Raw genomic sequence first — 22,598 nt, 5'->3', positions numbered from 1 at the left:
CTTGGTTTGTGTGGGTCTCTCTCTCCATGTGTGTTCATGACTCCCTAGTATTGGTGCCTTTCCTTCTTGAAACAAGATCCAGTTGAACTTAACTAGTTTGTCTTTTATTGGGAAATTTAAAAGAAGTCACCAATTTGGAAGCACAACTTTCCCCCAAGAGTCACATTTTTTTCTCTCCCTTTACAGTTGAAAGGAAACCTGGAGGCCAGCCTGTCCACCGCTTCGTCCACGGAGCTTGGAGCCCTGAAATTGTGCCTGGAATTATCCAGGGGCTTGAGAATCCTTTGGAGAGATGGAGAGCTAACAAACACTGTAGCAGACGAGCGCAGAGCTCATTCTGCTTCTTGCTCTCCATGAGCAAGGATCAACCGACGAACCAGCCTTTGTGGGAGAATGGAGGTCAGCTCCGTCACGCTCGAAGTGTCTTCAGTACAACTTCCTGTCACTTGATACCTTCACGTTTGACCTTGTTGAGTCCATTAAATTAATTTTTCTACCTAAAAGCTTTCCAAATTTAACAGCCCGTGAGCAGAAGGCATAATGGTTCCTCATAAAAACCAGAATTCTAACCAAGTTAAACCTTTCCCTCTTCTTACACCCCTGGCGTCCGTCGTGGGACAGGCACTGTGCGCTCCAGCCCTGAGAAATGCACAGTTGTCTGAAGCCTGGTAGAACTTTTGTACCAATGGCGTTTTCCTGGAGAGACATCAGGTTTGGGAAACTGTTATTCGTGTTGTTTTCTCTCTTAACAATTTTTTATATTAATTTAGAGAACGCCTGATTGGGTTTTTATGTCCCCCCTCACCCTGCTAAGATAGTTTATAAAGATTTATATGAGGTTATAAAGATCCTGCCCTAAGCTATGACTCATAAAAGGCGGTTTCAGGTAGAAATAAAGAGGGGAACAGTTGTTCAGTTAGAGGCAAGCAGTTAGGAGGTAGAAAAGCCTTTTTTGCAATAAGACCCAGAAATCTTGTTTTTCTGCTAATGCGATTTCATACATTTTTGTCACACGGTGTGCCGAGCAGCCTCGGATGGGAATTGTTCAGCGCCATGTCCCACATAAATGTGTTTGAGTCTTCATGCAGAGCCGCGAGCCGATGTCATAGGCGGGGGACAGTGTCTGCCGAGGGCAGGCACTCGCTGATTCATTCTCTGCCTCCTCTTCCCAGCTCTGTCTCCAGCTTCGAGTCCTTTGCACGTTTATTCATGAGCTCATCACAAGGGAAGGGAAAAATTTATTCGCACTATCACATTACATTCAAATGCTGTAAATTACAAGGAGCTATAAATCCCACCTTTTGGTAAACACCGCCTCTCATAAAATCTGCGCGTTCGCATGCCGACATAGGATAAAACCTCCCCGCTCGGCCTCCCTGGTTCTCTGCGTCTTACAGCCCTTTGATTTTCAGCATCACGAAAGCCCGCAGCTAGAACCGTGCAAAGTTCGCTTCGATTTGAGCTCAGACCAAAGAGCGTGGCCTTGTTTATTAAAACGAGATGGCTTTCCCTGTGGAGCTCCGTCTAGTCTTTCTGGGATCTCCTATCCAGCTTTGGAACACTGGGATGTTTGGAAAGCAGTTTGCCCAGATCTTTAAATGACTAAAATAGCAGTTACTGTTAGTCAAATAGGATGAGAAATGGAAAAGCGATAATTTGAGGAGAGTTTAAAAACAGTGGAACAATGGTTCTCAACCTTCCGATGCTGCGATCCTTTAATACAGTTCCTTATGTGGTGACGCCCCCCCCCAACCATAAAATTATTTTTGTTGCTACTTCAGATCTGTGATTTTGCTACCATTATAAGTCATAATGTAAATATCTGATATGCAGAATATCTGATGTGTAACCCCTGTGAAAGGGACATTTGACCCCTCCCAAAGGGGTCTCGACCCACAGGTTGAGAACTACTACTCTATGGCTTCCCATTACAGAACGCCCAAAAGACCCACACAGTAGCAGACAGGGTTCATGAAAAAAAATGGATCATGCATTCAGGCAAACATCAGACTCACTTCACGTCCTGCTATGCTCGTCTTACTCCAGGGTATGAGGAATGTTTCTCATTCCTGCCCCATTCTGGGAAGCAGGGATTTTTTCCTCGTTGCTCTCAACCATGCTGGGCTTGAGGGAGAGTGGCTGTTTTGTTTCTTTATTATGGACCACACTTGTACCCTTCTTGTCATAGGAATCTGCTGCCCTGAGAAAAAGCTCTGGTCTTCTTTGATTCCTGTAATCTGCAAACCCATTCGCTCACAGGCCGAATGGGCCTCATGTGCCCCATTAAAGATGTCCTCTTTCCCAATCCAGAGAGACCATCTCAGGGATGCCCCAGGACCTGATCATCTGAAGCTCCAACCCAAACACAGGTTTACGATAACCTTCTTCACACAGCCCCAGGAAAGGCAGCACGCTTAAGCTAAGTAAGGGAGAAAGAGCTGGGGAAGAAAGGAGATGAAGAGACAGACACACGGTGTGACTGGTTTGTCTTTTTCATGTTTTGTTCGTTTGGTAGAAGGAAGCAGGCACTTTCCTTTGTCTCTCCAAGGTTGCTTTTCTAAAATGCCACAAGTAGATAGTCGGAGGTGGAATCCACTCCGCCTGGAGTACCGGACAGAGGCCAGTCACTGTTAAAGTCGCTAATAGTATTTATTGATGAGGCAATGTTATCAGCAATGTTTCTTTTGATATTTAGCTTCCTGTAAGTGGGGAAAGGTGTTTTGAGATGGGGACACCTGACTTCTACTGGCATTAGCTCTACTCCATATGGCCCTGGAAGCCTTAAGGAAGGATTGTCCGTCAAGCATCCAGTCAGACCACCCTTATGCCGGCACTACTCTTTTTGAACACTCTACTTTGAACATCTCCCAAGGAAGCTGCAGAACAGTTACAGCTGGTTCTTACTAAATTTCCTCCTATAGCCTGGGTTGGCCATGAACTCATGCAGCTGACCGTGAACTTCTGATTCTCCTACCTCCGTCTACCTCGTGTGGGGATTACAGGCGCGTTTTATCACACCCTTCTGATGAATGGGGGCTTCTTGTTGGGGCGTCGGCAAGAGGAAGCCGAATGAGACACATAGAAGGACATATGACTAGAGTCTCGGTGAGCAGCCACCCATCCTAGGCAGAGGACATGGGGGACAGAGATAGCAGGTGAAAGTCGAAGGCTCTACTGTTAGCACACAACAGTTTCAAACTGTCCCGAAGGGCTTGAAGCACTTGGCAGGGAAAGGGCGAGGAAGACTAGCTGATTTAGTCGCATTGAAGAATGCTAAGGTCCACAGTAAAAGAGGGTAAAATGGGGAGGCAGCTAGGGATGCTTGGTCCGTTGGTTGATGTGAGACATGGCCACTGGAAGGATATGAGATGGGGGAGGAAGTGTACTAAATGAAGAGAGGAAGTGAGGGATTTCTCAGTAGAAACTTCTGGCCCAGGTAGGAAGTTTGACCATCATCAGACAAGAACTCTAATTAGAGAGTGCCTACAGGCAGAAGACAGCACCCAAGGGCCATGGAGTCAGATGTGAGACACCATTAAGTGTTTCCCTTTCTTCTCCTCTTCCTTGCCCATTAGACTGTCGCTTCTGTGTTTGTGCTTATCTCAGACTATCAGCTCTGCTGGTCAGACTAATGGATATGGAAAGTAGCCTAGAAGCTTTGGGCTCTAATCTCTAGATGACTTCCAGGGAGTCGCTGGGCCCTGAAGGCCATGGCCTCAGACCCTGGGTCTGGAAACTGTGATGAACTAGCCACCGTCAGGGGCTCAGAATGTTCACTTAGGCCAGCGCAGAGGTCCTAGATCCTGACGCCTGTAAGAGGTCTACAAAGGACTTCACCAGATATGCTAACACTGTCATCTAGTTGGCTCATACCTGCCTAGTCTTGGGAGAGATTATGTACTCCTAGACCTTCCTGTGGCCAGGGTCTTGTATGTCTTTCTACACAAAGCTGGTAAGGATGAGAAAATCTGGAATAATCGGTTATCACCAAATAAACACCGATCGAAGTCGTTTAGGTACGTTTCTAAAAGAACACTTGGATATATGACTCTCAGGGATTAAGAACCAGTCACAGAATTAATCATGAGTGACGAGAAACCAAGATACTGGCATAGTGGAGTGTCCAAGTGAAAAGGGACGTCAGAGAATGTCACCCGAGGATGATGTCAGGCAACAAAGCATCCCTGACAGCTCTTACCTCCAGTTTGATAGGCAGAAGAGGGGAGTGGCAGCCTCTACCTACACGATAATGTTCCAAAGGCAGAACGGATGTGCAGGCCGGGGCACGAGGCCCTCCTGAGAATCTTAAATGGTGGCAAATAGCTTCAGAATATGCTGACCTTGAAGGATCCAATGGGTGGTCTGAGATTTGTTCGGGTCAGGAGTCAAGAGGAGAGGTGTGTGCAGTGACAAGCACAGAAGCCAGGATGATCACGTGATAAAGTGTGCAAAGGTACGGCGTTGACTAACAGGAGGGCCAGGGGTGACTTAGAAGCCACCAAGCATTCTGGAAGAAGAAAAGCCTGCATATGGGGCTGAAAATGGAGGTCAGAGAAGCCTGAGGAAACCGGGGAGTGTCAGCACGTCTAAGGTGTGGTAGTTCCCGCCATCCCATTTGGCCAGTTTGTTGTGTCTATTGGCATCTCCCCTGACTCGTGCTTTTGTCCTGGCCTGAGTCAGCTGCATATCAGAGCTCAGACACTGGAGAGCGTGGAGCAGATTGGTCACGTATCTGCCACAAAAACGCTCAACACTTTTACATCTCGCTGGCAGTAAGACAACTTTCCTGATAACGCGTTTGGCCTCATACAAGCTGCCCCGAGAGACCTGCCCTGTCGCTGCCCCTCAGTGCCTCCCGTTCTCAGCATTTTCTCTTCTGTCACTATGCTGGTTTCATTTGCCACTCAAACCTGCCACAGACCCTCTTCTCTCGCTCTTCCGCCCTGAACTTTTCTTCATAGTCGCTCTGACAGGTATGCATGTCCCCTTCAGCATTTCACATAGGCACCACCTTCCCAGGGTACAATCTCTACGTCCACATGCCAGCCTCCAACTTCCTCTCCTCTGAGAAGTTTCTCCATGGAAAAGAATGCGATAAGAAGAGATACTTGTGGGCCAGATGAAATGCTGTAGGGTGAACCGTGGAATCAATACAGCAAAACAGAACATCTCTACCTTAGCCAGAGGAGGCGCTGTCTGATACCAGGGAGTATACTTCTTGGGATTTGGTGGACAAAAGAGTTTTGAATGCATTGAAGCAGAACTGGTAATGGATAAGCACACTTCGCTAACCACTATTTGTCACAACTGACCACTCAAAAGGGGTGGGACATCTACAAAGCCTTGGGTTGACGCCCAGCAGCATATAAAATGGACTTGATGGAGCATGCGTGCCTGCAATCCTGGATTTACCTTCAGAATCTAGGAAGTGAAGGCAGGGGGATGAGAGCTCCAAGGTCTTCTTTGTCCCTGTAGTACATTCATGGCCAGCCATAGCTACAGGAGACCCTGTCTCAAATAAACAGTGTTTCTTTAAGTGTGAAAAGAGACTCTTAGGTGGGAGAACCTTAATTATACTAGATGTATGGTTTGGAGGAGGAGTGTTGAAGACATAGAGAGGGGGTGATCAGAAGAGAAGGACAAGCTCTTCCAGGATTTGGAGTTCAGAGGTCAGGAGAAGGACGGAACTGTTCAGCATCGTCTCCTAAAGTGAGGAAGGGAGAAGAGATTCACGGATGGAGTCTGGAGATTCCAACAGCTGTAGGGCTTAGCAGAAAGCGCAAAGCACCCTTGCTTCCCCGCCAGGATGCCCTCCAGTTACACAGTAGCTTGGGACAGGGCTCCCAGAAGCCAGGTCCCAAATGTGATTGAGGTTAAAGCTGGTTTGGGCAAGCACAGAGGAAAGGTTGAACATGGGGAAGGGAAGCTGAGGTTTTGGCCTTTTCTCTCTTCCCCTTTCTCTTCCTCTCCTCCCTCCTCCTTCTCTCCCTTTCCTTCCTCCTCCCTCCTCCCATCCCTACCTCTCTCTCCCATCCCTCCCTTTCTCCTCCTCTTAGATTTCTACTGTCTCCTAATAACCAGAACTTGTAGGCACCCCGTCTTCCTGACTCCACAAGGCATCCGGAGCCTTTCTATGCCTTTCCAGAAATAAATCACGACTATTTCCAACAGTTTTGGAAGTCATACAAGGAGAACGCCATATCAAGATTTTCTCTTCATCGGCTAGTGAGAGCATCAGTTCAACCTTGATGCTGGTTTGTTTGTGTTCTGTTCTGACTTCTTCTCACCATTCAGCGCCAGTGTCAATTGCAAGTGGTTTTACTAAGAATTGGGCTGGGACAGCGTGAAACCACAAGGACATCTGTTGGTTATGAATGATGTAAGGGACACAGGGTGCTGACAGATGCCAATGTGAGTCACAGTGACAGGCCTGGGCACTTGTTAGGTGATACACAATAGCAGACTCTGGCTAGGAGCCAGTTCCCAAATCAGGGAACACTTTGCCTAGACCTGGAAAGAGAAAAACAGGTTTCATTTTAACTTTTGAACTTTGCCAGAGGTTTAAATTGCTTTATAAGATACTTTCCAACTTCTTTGATCCTCTATCATCTACATAAGAAATTTATGAACCTGTCTACAGAGCCCAGATTATTGTGGGTGGATGTATCTTTTCTATCTATCTATCTATCTATCTATCTATCTATCTATCTATCTATCTATCTATCCATCCATCCATCTATCTATCCATTCATCCGTCTATCTATCTATCTATCTATCTATCTATCTATCTATCTATCTATCTATCCATTCATCCATCGATCTAGCTATCTATCTATCCACCCATCCATCTCACTATCTCACTCACTCTATCTATCTATCTATTTATCTATCTATCTATCTATCTATCATCTATCTGTCAGCTATTTATCTATCTATCTCTCATCTATTTGTCTCTCATCTGATCAGTTGATCGATCTATCTTGGGTAATATTTTTTTATGGTCATGATGAAATACCATGATCAGAAAGCAAGTCGCAGAAGGAAGAATTTACTCACCCTCCAGGCCCTGGATATTCTGTTTGATTTTCATTCTCTTCTTGTATGGTTTATATTTCATCTTGCTTGGTAAATTGAGCTTCAATAGGAGGACCAACGGCAGCTTCTTCCTTGACAGATCTGCTATTTGTGCAGGGAAGAGAACTCCTGGGGAAGTTGCTCCTTGCATTCCCAGCTCTCTAACACGTAGGTTGAGATCCAAAATACGTATTGGGGCATCATTGTCTGAATGTCCTTGCTTAAAACCATTGCATGCTTTAAAAGAGAGAGAGGAGGGGAATGAGGAATGAGATAGGAAGTACCATGACGAGGCAAAGAACTACTTTTTGAAAGACAAGAATTATGGTGGACTAAAGTGTTTCTGGTGTTATAAAATCTTTTCATTCTTCAAATCCTTGGGTAGCTGTGGTCTAGCCTCTATTCCTACACACACGCACACACACATACACACACACACACACACACACACACACACACACACACACACACAAAGAGAGAGAGAGGGAGAGACAGAGACAGAGAGAATGCAAAATAGGGAGTGTCTGGATCCTATCTGAGCTAGTCCAGCACTTGACCTGGTGGTGTTCAGTAGACACACTGTAAAAAATGCTAAGAGAAAAAACTCAGAGGGACAGCCTCAGTTTGGCTCCACCATGGTGACCCCTGTGGTTTCTATCCCTGTGCATCTTTGAAATTTACTTTAAAAGGCTCCTCTGAAGACTTTTAAAAAGAATTACTATTGAAGGCAAGCCCAGACAGTGATCCAGTTCCATTTTTGTGTCTGACTCTGCCTTGCCTCTCTGAGGTCTTGTTTTCCTTATGTGTAGGAACAGAAAGCCTGGCACTAGGTCACCCTAAGGTGACACTGTTCCTCCTTGCATGTCAGCCAACACATACTGATGATTTCCCCCTAGCTAGTCAGACCTCAAAGAACCAGATGAGATAACAATCAACCCAGTTGCCAGACCAAGGCCGTGCTCTTCTGGCTCCTGAACCCTTTTCTTGCCTTTTTCTTCTTTGTGTAAAACCTCAAAGTCCTTGTCAGCTCCTTGAAAACAGATAGTAGGTTATTCAGTCATTCTGCCCTTCCTGATGCAGCTCTGTAGAATGATAGCTCCTTCTGACTTCCTACTGCTTTCTTTGACCTTTTAGAACACATAGTCGAACCTGCCCCATGGAGACACCAGGATCTGGGGCTTTTAATATTCTCCACATGTTTATAAAGAAGGATATGGGTTTGTCTAGATGGAACTCCGAGAAAGGAACTGAAAGTGTCTGTGTGGTGCCTCTCATGCCCATGAACTCTGTGGACATCGGTTAGGGCAGGTTAAGCCAGGCTACTCAGGACCCAGACAAGCTGACTTAAATAAAAACAAATGCAGCTGCTGAAAGAGTAATGGGTGGAAACGTCTAGACAGCATTTATATTTGTCCGTAAAACATGGAGAGAGTACTGGGGCCCAGCAGTGAACCAACGAGAAAGACACCAGGGGTTAGGGATCTTTCATGTTGCATGGCTTTCTCCTGCCCAATAATTATAAGAAACTAAAAAGGAGGAAATGGAGTGGGGGTGGGAAGAAGCTGTTGTTGAACAGGGGGCAGGGCTGAATCTCAGGGGAATAGGGTCCCAGGAGAGCTGGGGGTGCCCAGGTTAACTATGTACCTAGACTGAGTTCCTTTCTTTCTCCCCCCTCTCTCCCTCCCACTCTTATCCTTTCTTTCTCTCTCTTTCTTTCTTTCTTTCTCTCTCTCTCTCTCTCTCTCTCTCTCTCTCTCTCTCTCTCTTTCTTTCTTTCTTTCTTTCAGATTTGTCTTATTTTTAGTGGTTAAAAGATTTCCGTAACTCTATGTGTATGGATATTTTGCTTGCCTATATGTATGTGTATCATGTTTGCGTTTGATGGATTTCCCCAGAACTGGGGTCATGGATGGTCATGAGCCACCATGTGGGTGCTGGGATTGGACCGAGGTCCTTTGCAAGAGCAACAATTGCTCTTAGACCCTGAGCCATCTCTCTAGCCCAAGAGTGAGCTTCGTGACCACACAAGAGACTACCTGTGTGACCAAGAAATGAGAGGAGTCCGCCATCATCACTCTCCTCCCAATTCCAACAGATCACAAAACAAGAATGAAAAAAGATGGCCTCTCTCCCCCCAGGGGCCTTTGCAGGAGTTTGGGGTTTTAGTCTCCTATGCCAGAGAGTAGGAATTGATTCTCAGTGTAAATTCTTTCATTAGCAGTGATATACTGGTGTGTGTGACGTGAGAAGAAATGTAGCCCACATTATGTCTGGGGCCTCTTTCAGTCTCAGCTGTCTCTGGTCTTGCAGTTCACTGACTGCAAGAATAAAAGTGATCTTGGTGGGTGGGCGTACACTTCTTGAACCTAAATTCAAGTCTTTCCTAAATGCTCACCAATCATAAAATGATTAGCCAAATGAAGCAAAAGGAAATTCTGTCTATAGTAGAATGCCTGATAACTCTATATGGAATTGAAAGTCCTAAGTCAAAGTTTTTTTTAATTATTTCTGAACCTTCAAAGTCAGATTAATTTCTGTACCTAAAACTAGATATCCGTGTTGCTGACTTTAATGTAATAACCGTGTCTTCTTCGGCCATCAAGATGGTTTCATCCTACAGTGACTTGCCCATGAGGTTCTGACCTTTCCCATCGGTGTGTTCATTTCTCTTCTGTCTTGCTTTTTTTTGTTGACAAGGACAGTTGGCACGTTCTGGCTTTTGCGAGAGCCGTGACTCTGTGTGTATCTTGAACAAACAGGCTTGGGGACTCGGGGTGGCTATTGCATCTGACTCATTTTTACATCTTCACGTCTTGCACAGCACCTTGGATTAAGTAAACCCCGATGCATGTTTGGTGGATGGCAGTCATCTGCCCTCTGGTGCAAGACGCCAACTGTTCTGGCTCCTGCACATCCTCCGTTCCTGGGAAGCTCAGCTAATAGAGATGAAAACCCCACAGATTGTGGAGAGAAGATGAGACAAAACACACAGATTGGCTGAGTGTTGGAAAGGAAATATTGCAGATGGAATTGACATTGGCCAAACTCCAAATAACATAAAAATGTGGTAAAATTGATTAATTTTACCCAGAAAATAAACAAAGTTAATTTACCTTCCCATTTAGTTCCATACCTATTGCCTTTGTCCCTTGCAAGGGTAGAGGCTGGTGGGTTCCTCTGTCATAAGTTAGAGCCATTGGATGACAGAGCGGGCCCGGGTGGGGCTTGAGCAACTCACCCTATTTGGAAGAGTTGGCTTGGAAGAGAAAATGCTCTTTTTAACTCATGTAAGTACATATTTTGTATAGTGTATAGTACACATTTTGGCGTGGGAGGAGAGAATGCTGACAAGGAATGTGTCTTATTACCAGATGACGTCACACACAATAGTCCTTACTGACTGATAAAGGGGACTGAAGAAAGGCTCTAGGCCACAACGGCAGAATAGGCCCTGCATGCTTAACCCACCATTACGCTTTCCAGCATGGGGACTCATTCGTCAATAAGTAGCTCTTTGAGTACGGAGGAGTTTCCTTGGAGGTTGAGCTTGAAGAATGTGACTTGCACGGGGGAGAGCATGCTTTTGAGAGATTGGTCCCTAGGGCCGTCTGGCATTGCATAAGTTCAAGTTGATACAATGTATCCACCAGGTTTCTAAGAAGCATCATGTACTCCTAAATGTTGTAAACTATTATTATTATTATTATTATTATTATTATTATTATTATTATTGTGGGTTTAGATTAAAAAACAATTGAAAGCTAGATCATTGAAATTAAAAGCACTTTGGTGGGTTTGAGCATGTGATTGAAGGTAGGGAGACATTGGTGTAAAGTGAGGAGACAGAGTGAATGAACATTAGTTTGAATCCTCAGAATCAGTGACGGCTCTGTAGAAGATGGACACCTTCTCACCAGTGGTGTGGCCACTGTGGGCCGCGTGTGCGATTTAGCCCATTTCCGACTACTACACTTACGAACGTCTTAGTGTTTTTCTCTTCATGATTAATTCAGTCACAAACCAGCTTCCCCCCACAGCAGATACGATGAGGTTTCTGTCTTTAAGGAGCTTCTAAGTGTCTGTGAAAAGAAATTTGATGCCATAAAACAGGTAACACAAAGCACCAGTGCTGTGCTGTATGAAATTAAGTATTATGTCATCTCAAACTCAAAGAAAAAGTTAGGGCCGGGTGGCATAATAAGGCGGATTCTGAGCATTCCTCAGTGCCGTTGATTATGTTGTGGGAGTTACTTTCTGCTACTTCCTGTTCCTTCCTTAAGTCACTCAGTTAGGGTTTCACTGCTGTGAAAAGACATCGTGACCGAGTCAACTCTTATAAAGGACAACAGGTGATTGGTACTGACTTATAGTTTCAGACATCCAGTCTGTTATTATCACGGCAGGAAGCATGACAGCATGCAGGCAGGCAGAGGGTGGGAGGAGCTGAGAAATTTTTTTATCTTGATCCAAAGGCTGCCAGGAGGAGACTAATGCCCTTCTGAAGGCAGCCAAGAATGGAGAGAGAGAGAGAGAGAGAGAGGGCAGAGCAGAGCTTGAGCGCTAGGAGATCTCAAAGCCTGCCTACACGATGACACGACAAAGCCACACCTATTCCAACAAGGCTGCACCTCCTAATAGAATCCCTTCCTATGAGCCAAGCATATTCAAACCACCACAGTTCCCAAGAAGCTTTGTGGACCTCCAAAAAGTTTACAAAATGTTGATTTCAATTGAGTGTTGGATAAAGAGGGGATAGAAAGTAGAGAGTTGCAAGAATTCTGTGTAAGTAGTACGTGTGTGTGTGTGTGTGTGTGTGTGTGTGTGTGTGTGTGTGTGTGTGTGTGTCCTGGGTCATGAGAGTAAAGTCATCAGAGCTTAAGTCATGTTCAGAGAGACTGATGCAGTTAAGACTCTTGGTAAACCAGAGAGGTATAAGCCCGTTTCCCATGGTGTAGCGTTTAGCAGCAAAGTATTCTTTTTATAAATAAAGCAATATTCTAAACTAATGACGAGAGGTAAACATACAAACCTGTAGCATGGTGAGCCATTGTCTCTATGTAACTGAATAGGCCATGCATTTTTTATGACGGTCAGTGCATCATGCACTTTGAGGCTTACAGTGTCACCAGATTACAGACAATTATCAATTCCAGTATACTTTCATGAGAACATTAGGACACACACAATTAATAAGTAGTTAAAATAGCCCTGTGCAGCACATGACTGTAACAGACGGCAGTAGAGAAAACACCTTGTGCCTGTATGAATGTGGCACCTGTCAATCAAAGTCTGGTGGCCCAGGACTTTGGCAGGAAGTAGGGAGGTGGGACATACAGAGGCACAAAGGATTCTGGGATAGTGCTAAGTAGGAGATGTGCCTGGGAAGATGGGGCCCAGATGGATGACGCATAGTAGTTGAGCACAGGTAACCAACCATGTGGCAAATGCAGAATAGAATAAACGGGTTGTTTTAAGTTCTGATAGAAGAGTCTAGCTATAGAGCTAAGGTCTTTGTAAATATATTTTGAGTCTGAGTCTTATCTCTCGGATCCTGGGGCAGGGATGAAGAACCAGACTTGACTTCTTCAGATGACCAATGTACTGTGTGACAGGCAGGGCTTCATGACATCTCCATAAGTATCATTTGCTTGTGTGACGTGACCATGCTGCATGGTTTTCACTCCCAGCAAGCCACGTCTTCACACCAGTGCTGGTCAGAGTATATCGGCTCTCTATTACATGCCAAAAATCTCAGTGCTTGCAGAAAGTCCGGTTTTCAGAGAAGATTCCAGGGAAGCTACATTAGAATTCAGCCTACCGCATCTTGTTTGGAATTAACCAAACTTTGAATGTATGTGCTGTCTGGAGACAATGGGGAGGTAAGGATGACAAGACCACACTAGCCTCAAATTTGGGTTTGTTACTTAATTGATTATTTGAAGTCTGGAATGTTTTTTTCACATGTTGCTAAATGTTTATTCATTTTTAAAGTTTTGCTTATTTCCTCCTTCCCCGTGTGTGTGTGTATCTGTGTGTGAGTGTGTCTGTGTGTCTGTGTGTGTCTGTGTATCTCTTTGTGTGTGTGTGTATCTGTGTGTATCTGTGTGTATCTGTGTATGTGTATGTGTGTATCTGTGTGTGTGCATGTCTGTGTGTGTCTGTGTATCTCTTTGTGTGTGTGTGTATCTATGTGTGTATGTGTGTATCTGTGTATGTGTATGTGTGTATCTGTGTGTGTGTGAGTGTGTCTGTGTGTGAGCGTGTCTGTTGTCTGTGTGTGTGTGTTTGTGTGCATGTTTGTGTGTGTCTGTGTATCTTTGTGTGTGTGTGTGTGTGTGTGTGTGTGTGTGTGTGTGTGTGTTGATTAAAGACCAGAATGTGAGAGTTGGTTCTCTCCTACCCTGTGGGATCATATTTAGGTCACCGAACATGGCAGCAAGTGCCTTTCCCTTTTGAGCTTTCTTGTCAGAATACGGAAGCATTCTATATCTGGAAACCTTTAATCTTGAAGTGTTTATGACGGTGGAACAATAAATAAAGCCTTCCGTGTGTGCTTGGGGAGGTATGCACACACATATTACCGTGTGCCTGTGGAGGTCAAAGGGGAATGTCTGGTGTCCTTCTCCGTCCCTCTCTGCCTTATTTCTCAAATATGGGCCTTGTGCTGAATCAGGAGCTGGGCTGTCGGCTCGCAAGCCCTAGTGAGCCTCTGTCCCGATAGCACTAGGATTACGAGCACGTGTCATGTCTGTGCCCAGCTTCTTATGTGGGTACTGGAGGACTGAACTCAGATTTTCATGCTTTCAAAGGAAGTGGCCTTCCCAACTGAGCCATCTCTCTTGCTCCCTACATGAAGTCTTGATCCACAAACATTCTGACATTAGCTCTCTCTCCTCCCATCTGTCTTGGTGTACATAAAGGTACCCACGCATCTGGTTGTTGTGACGGTTTTGTGCATATTTGATATGACTGACCTCATAAAAGTTATTTTAAAAAGGTTTTCCAATCCAGAATAGTAATCATTTAAACAGTTGAAATTAGGTAGATATCTGTAGACCAATATTTCAACCACTAAAAACATTTTTTATGAGTGCCTCGGGAGGATGGTGATCATGGTAAATCCTACAGGAATTCATGCCTGTAAAATGTATTAGTGCTAACATGGGCTTGGAAGTTTTCTGGGTTGAATTTCCTAACAAATCCAGTTTGTCAGACTCGGGCTACCGAGAGCCATGAACGGTATCTGTTCCTATGACTCCAAGGAGAAGTGAGAATGGACTGAATTTGACTGAGAGCGTTCGATGAGCATCGGATCTTGCTAGTTTCACTAAGGATCTGGGGGAGGTGGATCAGAAAAGTTCTGAGATGGCTCAGATGGAAAGCCTAGGAAACGCATGGGGCAAAGGTGGATTTTGTAAGGTACTGCATTAAGCAGGTTTTTCTATTGTTGTCACCATGACCAAACGCCCACGTGCCATATTTGGAGGTGACATGCCCTGGATTCTACCAGGTTTTTTTTTTCTTTTTTTTTTTTATCACTTTCAATGGAGATTTCAATGGGAACGGGTAATAAAAATATGAAAGGACTATACTCCACAACTCTGTCAGGACAGGCTTGCTGAAACAGATCCTAAGCATCTCCCATTCTCAGCATCTTGAGGCTACGGGCACCCACAGGTCACTGCCTCATTCTGAACCATTTTTGGGGGGGGGTGGAATGTTTGCACGGTGAGTGGTCTTGAAAGATCTGAATAGCTTCAGAACAGAAAGCTGGCTTGTTTATAGCCTAGCCTAATAAACTCTGAAACAAAGGCTCGACCATTTCCTCATAACCCATTAAGAGATGTTGGGTGTTCTTAATCCTGAGATAACAAGGCTAAGGTACCACCCGACTCAGTGTGTCAGTCACAAGGCTTGCCTTTATTACTCTCATGTGACGTGATGACCTACTGAACAAAGCAACAAAACAACAACCACAATAACAACAACAACAACCATAATTCTATGCTTGCCTGCCATTCTTGGAGCAAGGATATCTTGTCTCCAGCCAGAGGCCTTGTCTATGCCCAGGCAGCTGGTGCCCTGAATTGGTTGCTTTCATGGAGGGTAAAAACTTCAGATCTCTCCCAGGACTTGATAGGCAAGACACTGAGGGAGAATTTCCAAGCTGCAGTGAGCTCGCCCTACAGCCGGTGCCACTAACACTGGGAAGTGTCCACTGGCCAAGTAGAAAGGGTTTCCTCGCTGCTTGCTACATAGTGGTGAAAGGGCAGAGACGTGTCTACCATAAAAGCAACAGAGAGAACTAACATGAGCAGGAGACTTACATGGAGGCTCTATAATTTTGCTAAGAGTAGGTGAAAGCTGGAAAACAAACAATCATAAACATCAGGTCTAGTTAAATCCAAAGCCCCAGTTATTCCAACTCAACTATTCACCTCCATTAGAAACAAAATTCAGAGGAACTTGGGCTTTGCGAGTCGTGTGCTTGTGAAGGTTACGCCTCTCCCCCACATCCCGGCCCCATTTCTGCTTCCTGTCTATCATGAGGGGAACAGTCTGCAGAGCCCTCACTTTACCACAGCCCGGAATCTAGAGTGCTGAAGACTGTGGCCTGGAATCACTAAGCCAAGATAAATCCTTCCTTACCTCATTCCCTTGGGGGTTTTGGTTATAATGACACACAAGTTAACAAACGCATTGTTTTTTTTTTTTTTTTTTTTTTTGGTTCTTTTTTTCAGAGCTGGGGACTGAACCCAGGGCCTTGCGCTTCCTAAGCTAGCGCTCTAACACTGAGCTAAATCCCCAACCCCAAGAAACGCATTGTTAACAGAGAGTTTTATACAAATTAGATATGCGTGTGATTGTGAATGGTGCCTAGCCCCTCAGACACGGTGAATGATGATTACCCTGCGTCCACATTTTTCGTACCATAACTCTGAGAATAAGATTTAAAACAACCACTATTAGATTTTCCTTTCGCTAAATAAGAATGAGTCGCTTGCAAACAATAGAACCGTGGCGCCTTCTGCAGGTGGTCTGTGCGCTCAGTTCGTGAAGGGGGTTGGTTTCTTAATCATCTCCGTTGACATTTTCACTGAGTCCTTGCTACAGGGTTACAACGCCATCCACCTTTTAGCTCAAAGAAGATTATGATCTACTGATCTTAGTCTAGCAGAAATGGAAGCTCTTCATCACCGAGGAAGACGTAAAGACGTAAATTCCTGGCTTTATAGTTCACGTATATGGTTTCCAAAGTCTTGTTTACAAGTCTTTTGTCAAGTACCTTCTTGTTTTTGGCCACCATTGCTTTGTCTTGATTGGGAAGATCAAGGCTCAGCACAATTCTTACTTATTTTAAGGTTTGAGTGACCACGATGATGGGTTTTTTTTTAATGGGTTTTTTTGCGGTTTGTTTTGTTATTCCCGTCTCTGTTTTGCAACATTGACTTCCTCTCTGAGTTTTGAATGGCAAGTCTACTTCTAACAATGATTTCTTTCCCTTCTGTAGTATACATAATATGGAACTTATAACGCTGTACCCAGTAAATGTTCAATAGCTGATACATTATTTTGTAAATTTGCAATATTTGCCTTGGTAGACCTTCCGTCACAGACCTGGCAAGGCAGTGCTAATGACCCATTGTTTACCTGGACGCTCACTTATACAAACATCTTGTAAAATTCATTTATTTAATGATATTAGATTATACTTAAAAGATTTGTCTATCTGTCTGTCTGCCTGTCTGTCTATCTTTCTTTCTATCTTTAATTTATTGTGTCAGAGTCTCTTGTAGTCCAGAGTGTCTTCAACTTGAAGTCATGTTTGAACCTCTGACTCTCTTGCCTCTAATGCTCAGGTTCTGGGGTTACAGGCTTATATAACGTTGTTCAGTTAAGAACCTAATTATTTAGATTTCACATAACTATAAAGGCAGCTCTACTACAAACACCACAGAATTAGGAATATTATGTTTTATTTTGGATTAGACCTAAAGTCACATGTAGCCAAGCTCAGCTTAAATGGCAAAGTTTAATTCTGTTAGCACAGAGAAAAAGATTCAAGCATTAACCGTGTTTTACATTTATAGGGGAAACAGGAAATTTTCAACACTGTCCTGACATTTTAATGACGTAAATACGATTTTAACCAGTTGGTAAGCCCGTAGGAACAGGACAGCGTAGTTTTAAAGGTGCATCTTGCTTTTATTTGTGTTGACAGGGGCTGGGGAGATGGATCAGTGGGCAACGTGCTTGCTGACAAGCATGGAGACCTGAGGATTTACCCACTGACCACGTAAAAGAGCCAAGTACAACAGCACGTATTTGTATCCCTCCCACTCCCCCAAAGGGAAGAATCCTGGGATCTTGCTGCCTAATCAGTCTGCCTGGATAAATAAATGAGCTCCACATTCAGTGAGAGACCCCGTCTCAAAACGTAAACTAGAAAGCAGCAGAGGAAGATACCTCGATGATACTCAGCTCTGGCTGCCACATGAGTGCAGGCGCGCACATGTGCAAAGAGGAACATCTACCCACCTATGCTTCACAGACACACTCAATATCGACCTACAGAATTCATAGACACACTCAATATTGACCTACGGACAGAGACCTCACAGAGCCAACTTTTCCATAGATCCTATATGACCTTCTATGACCCAGGTGGTAAGCTTACCTTGTAATGTTCTTTGGTACTAATGGGGTCTATTTTGCTGTGGGGGTACGATGAAAATAAACCGTTATTATCGACTGGTTTTATAGATGGTGAAGCAATGACCCAGGAAAACAGAGTAAAGATCGAGCCATTAAAGAAACCTTTCGAAATAAACTGATCGTCAAAGTCATGAAGGGGCAGGAGAAACTCCGTCAGGAACGCTCTTTCTCCATAATTAATTTTGAAAATTCCATGTCTAATCTGGAACTAAATGTATCCTGTAGAAGAAAACCCCTTGACTAGCATGGATAATGTTGCTTAATTCCCAGCAACCTTTTCCATCGGGAGTGGAGTTCTTGAGTGCAATAACCTCTTTTCATGCAAATTAGGCTTATTTCTACATCCCAGGTAGGTGCGTACTAGAGATGTGGAAAGCTCCTTTGGTCATTAAACTCACACACTCGAGTACTAAAGCATTTGTGCTCCCCTCTCCTGCACCGAACTCTTTCCATCCTTCTGAAAGTCCTAAGGGATTAGTTTTGAAACCCATCTCTACCTCCTGGTCCCACTGTCTGACCTTGAATTCTGGGCGTTTTTGTTCCCTCGTTCATATTTTCACCGTTCTCTTCAGTCACGAGTGCGTCTGTTTTTAGTTCCTCCAAAACTCCCACATCTCTAAACTTCATGTCATGACTCTAACCCTCACCGCGATCCCCACACTCTGAATGAACTCATCTCATGTGATCTGTGGCATTAAGCAGGGCCAAGTCTCAGCTGCTTAAACAAACATTTACATCCTGCTGCTTGGTGTGAAGGAAACCACCTTCCATTGACCCTTCAACAAGGCTGGTTAACAGGTTAGAACGTTGGAGCTGGGGAAGCCAGTAGTGTGTTGCAGGTTCAGACCCTAAGTAGAATTTGTCTTGAGTCATCTTCGGACCTCTTGATGCCCATTTTTTTTATTCTGTTCCTGTCTGAGCTAACAGCCTTATGATTTCAAGGTAGAGCCATGAATGCATGAACTCATAGACCATTGGCTTCTACCAACCCCAAAATGTACAGTATCACCGGATAGCATCTAAGGCCTGTTACAGAGGGTCCGCCTCTTTGCTGTAACCTGCTTATCAAATGTTTGCACCAATACATTTGAAAGGTACCTTAATTCGGGACCCTCTATTTCCATAAAAGCGTCATGAAATTGGAACACGGTCTTTGGAGAGAGTAAAAATCTGTCTTCCTGAGCTAGGATCACTCATAATTGGCCCCAGAATAAACCATCTCTTACCTTGTTGAGGAGAAAGCTGTTTCTGTCATTGACAGTAACAGTGGGCTATGCTGGAGCAAGAGTGAGTAATGGTGGGAGGTTGACCTTTGACGCCCACACATATGCACCTGCTGGTCTGAGACCGATGAACGTTATCACCTACCATTTGTCATTACCTCAGACCACGTCAGTATGGTCTTGCCCAATGCCAGTTTTTTTTTCTTTTTTTTCGTTTCTGTCTTGCTCTCCTCACCTGCCTTTGCTAACCCTTCAAACCATGCTGTTCCTAATGCACACTCAAAATGTAGGCTTGCTTTTCCTGACTCCTAGCACCTGTGAACCTGAAGGCACTCGTGATTCCAATCCTTCCTGTTACTGTTTAAAAACATGTCCGAGGTCAATTTCAATCTCACTTGCTAGAGGTATTACTTCTTAGCATTCAGGTAGAACCCATCCTTTCTCCATTTCTAAAACATAAAAATCAAGTCTCCCTTACTGAATATTTTACTTCAGTCCCAGACACCATTGCCTTAGATGGGGTTCAGGCGAGTCTGTCCTCAAACATGACCTCTCCATATGGTAAATGCTCAAGCTTGTGGTATCTAAGGAAACCCCAGATACAGGGTGATCCCTCTCACATTCTATTGATGTCCATCTCTCCTTGTGGTGACTTAAACGAGAATGGCCCCACAGGCTTCCAAATTTCAATTCTTAGTCATCAGGTTATAAAACTGCTTTGGAAGGTTTAGGGGGATTAGGGGGGTATGGTCTGACTGGAGTAAGTGTATTACTCAGAGTGGAGTTTGAGACTTCAAAGGCCCACACTAGGCCCTGTATTTCTCTCTCTGTCTTCTTGATGCCTGGGGAACAGGATGTAAAGCTATTAACAACTTCTTCAGAACCAGCCTGCTTGCCTGCCTTCTTGCTGCCATGTCCCCTGCCATGATGACAATGGGCTAATCCTCTGAGGCTGTAAGCCAGCAACCAATAGTGTTTTCTTTTATAAGAAAAAAAAATTTGGTCATGATCCCTTTTCAGCCATTCAACAGTAACTAAGACACCCCTGAAGCAGGACAGAGGGCTATGTTGGCTGGTCCTATGTCAACTTGACCCAAGCTAGAGTAATCAGAGAGGAGGGAGCCTCAGTTGAGAAAACGACTCCATGAGATCCAGCTGTAAGGCATTTTCTCCATTAGTGATCAATGGGGCAGGGCCCAGCCCATTGTAGGTGGTACCATCTCTGGGCTGGTGGCCCTGGATCCTGTAAGAAAGCAGGCTGAGCAAGCCAGGAGGAGCAAGCCAATAAGCAGCACCCCTCCATGGTCTGCATCAACTCCTGCCTGCATGAATTCTTGTGCTGCTTGAGGATGAACTGTTATGTGGAACTAACTGTGTGTGAAATAAACCCTCTCCTACTAAGGTTGCTTTTGGTCATGGTGCTTTATCACAGCCACAGTAACCTTAAGTTGGTTCTAGGATGGTAGGGATTCCTGTGTCAGACCTAACCTTGTGTTTTAGGAAGAATTGCGGAAGGACTTCGGAATGGCTAGAAGAGCCATTGAGTCATTTCTGTAGGAGCTTACTGAGAACGGTCTAAAAATGGAGGCCTGGCTTGTGAAGTTTCAGTGGGAAGCGAAGACTCTCTAGTTTTGGTCAGCTGGAGCTGAAGAACCGGCTGTGATTAACGAGATCCCGGAGCTACTGAAGCAAAACCTTTGCTGGATACTCAGTGCTGGTAGGCTGGAGCTGAGAATTAGCAGCGATTAAGAAGAAACCGGCACTGTTGGGTGAAACCTTCTAGAAAGTGTTTTCAGAGATCCAGCACACAGGAACCGTGTTGAGACATGGCCATACCTTGGTCTAGCAGCTGAACTTGGTAGGGAGCCAATAAGGAAACATTGCATGGGGTCCTCAGTCTGTTAGCTCTGATCTCTGGGCCAGAGCTTTTGGCCTGAATCTCAGCTCAGGTAATTGGCATTTGTTATGGGCCCAGCAAGTGATAAACGTTTTGTGCCTCAGTTTCCTCGTCGTAAATTTCAATTAAAAAAACAAAACAAAACAAAAAAAAAACCCAAAAAACAAAAAAAATAAAAAAAAAAAGACAACACAGCATATAAATGCACACGTGATTTTAACGTAGTACTAACAACAGTGTTTCCACTGCGAGGTTGTCATGGCAACAACTTGATACATGTAAATCACTTAGAACAATGTAGGCCACATGCTGAGGTCCATAAAGTATTATTTCTGCTTTTGATTATCGAACACTTCACACTGGGGGCGGGGGGTGGGAACGCTTCTTTTTGCACTTGGGGGTTTTAAACTAGGAAACCAGAGAGCAGTTTGAGACTGGTTCTTAAGAAACACACAGTTCCTTCAGGGCACCTCACCCCACCCCGCCCCCATCACAACCGCTTGAGGATGCTGCCCTCTGGTGGTCGTTCTCCATGGCTTCCACCGCTCTGCTTTAGTCACGCCAGAATTTTCTTTGTCTTTGCCTTCCTTTGGTCTAAAGGCTAATCCATCAGCAGCTGCAGTATTCCCTTGCAAGCGTTTCTCAAAACATAGTTTGTGAATTTAGCGTCTGAGTGACAGCTAAATGTTACACTTCCTGTATGAGTGTTTAGAAACAATGAAAAAATTATGTGTCCGCTCAGAACACTTATTGTCTCATCTTTTTAATTAATACGTTTGAAAATGAGGTAAGTACCTCAGGATTCAGAGTCCTCCTTGGTTCTGATTTAAGTTTTCATTTTTTAAAAAATCATTCTTATGGACTCTAGGATAAATACTATGTTGCATACCAAAATACAGATTTTTTTCTAATATTAAAATTTCATTCCTTTCACAAAATTTCTCAGAATTAAGGAGATAAAAGTTCCAACTTTTGCACGTATACAGCACACGCATGCTCCGTGTGGTCACGTTTTCACCTGGGCACCAGTAGTGCCCACCCCAGCAACCTATCTCTTATTTCTTCAGGAATTTCCCACAAAAACAAACAACAATCAAAAAACCAAAAACGTTGCCAAACGTCTTCTTTTCAATGCTTTTGCAAACTTACATGATCCTGGAAGGTAGTCCGAGAGCGGATCACCTCTGTCTGGGTAAACCGCTATACAAGTCCCAGCACTGAAAAAGGCGACAACAGAAGAAGATCGCTGACTACCTTTCTTTCTTTTTTAAAGAAGAAAAACATTTGCTATCGTTTCTGCTGGAGAATAAAGAATGAGTCTGAACTTTATGCGCTCGCTCAGTCGGCTGCTTACGCGCTCGCTCAGCCGGCTGGAAGCCCCGCATTCTCTCCGTGCTTCTGCTGCCACAGGCATTGTGGGCAGAACATTACTCAAACCACAGGCCCCAGACTCCCAGGTAACTGAAGCCAGCAGGAAGCTCTGTTTGATATCAAGCGTGCGCTTTATCGACCTTTTTGTTGCGATGGGAAGAAGGGAACCAACTTTACTTTTATCTTGCCCTGTGGTAACATTGCCCAGTAGGTGAAGACTTTTTTGATGTACTGTGGCCAAACTCTTTGATAGATGCTGAATTTGTGATCATAAATTTTCTATAATGACAATAAATCAATGTTTTTATAATCCGCCC

The 22,598-nt window shown here is 44.4% G+C and overlaps 1 long non-coding RNA gene across 2 annotated transcripts; it reads right to left on the bottom strand.

Moving 5' to 3' along the window:
- Positions 1 to 6: 6 nt before the first annotated feature.
- Positions 7 to 22,128, bottom strand: LOC120098796 (uncharacterized). Of its 2 annotated transcripts, none has more exons than XR_005497294.2 (3): positions 7,057 to 7,316; positions 1,002 to 6,510; positions 7 to 696 (listed from the first exon to the last, which is right to left on the bottom strand). It is a non-coding gene; the product is annotated as an uncharacterized LOC120098796 (long non-coding RNA). The 2 variants fall into 2 exon arrangements; XR_010062788.1 differs by lacking the exon at positions 7 to 696 and adding an exon at positions 22,060 to 22,128 and having other exon boundaries at positions 6,305 to 6,510; positions 7,057 to 7,311.
- Between the last annotated feature and the right edge of the window lie 470 nt (positions 22,129 to 22,598).

This window comes from Rattus norvegicus, chromosome 1 (genome assembly GCF_036323735.1).
Source record: "Rattus norvegicus strain BN/NHsdMcwi chromosome 1, GRCr8, whole genome shotgun sequence".
Lineage (NCBI taxonomy): Eukaryota > Metazoa > Chordata > Mammalia > Rodentia > Muridae > Rattus > Rattus norvegicus.
Note: the sequence above shows the minus strand (reverse complement) of the source record. Positions and strands in the feature narration are given on the sequence as shown.